The sequence below is a fragment of the Colobus angolensis genome, unplaced genomic scaffold (assembly GCF_000951035.1).
Source record: "Colobus angolensis palliatus isolate OR3802 unplaced genomic scaffold, Cang.pa_1.0 Scaffold64, whole genome shotgun sequence".
Lineage (NCBI taxonomy): Eukaryota > Metazoa > Chordata > Mammalia > Primates > Cercopithecidae > Colobus > Colobus angolensis.
In genome coordinates this window covers 854,123-854,590 of record NW_012120043.1, presented here as the reverse complement: position 1 = coordinate 854,590, position 468 = coordinate 854,123, and positions in this window count along the sequence as shown.

The following is a 468-nucleotide window of genomic DNA, read 5'->3' as shown; positions in this document are numbered from 1 at the left end:
GGCCGCCTGGACGTGGCGCTCTTGCCCGCTCCCCGCTCAGAGCTCCCGGGCGGCTCTCACTCTTTCTCTGTCTCCGAATCCTCTTCTGCCAGACAGGGGAGGGGAGAAGGCTTCCTTTGGGGCAGGAATGAGGGCCTCTCTCTGCCACTTGGAGGCGTCTAACCCCTTCCCAGGGAACTCTACTAGCTGGGAGGTGGACTAGGGAACCAGGCCAGGTTCCTCAGAGAAGGGGCCTTTGGAGCTGGGGCTTTGATGGATGAGTAGGCGTTTGTTAGTCCAAAAGAGAATAGGATTCTTACTGGGTGCGGTAGCTTGCACCTGGAGTTCTAGCTACTTGGGAAGCTGAGGCCGAAGGGAGAGGATCCGTTGAGGCCAGGAGGTCGAGGCTGGAGTGAGTTATCATCACAACATTGGGCTCCAGCAGCCTGGGCAACAGAGCAAGAGCCTGTCTTTAAAAATCAATAAATA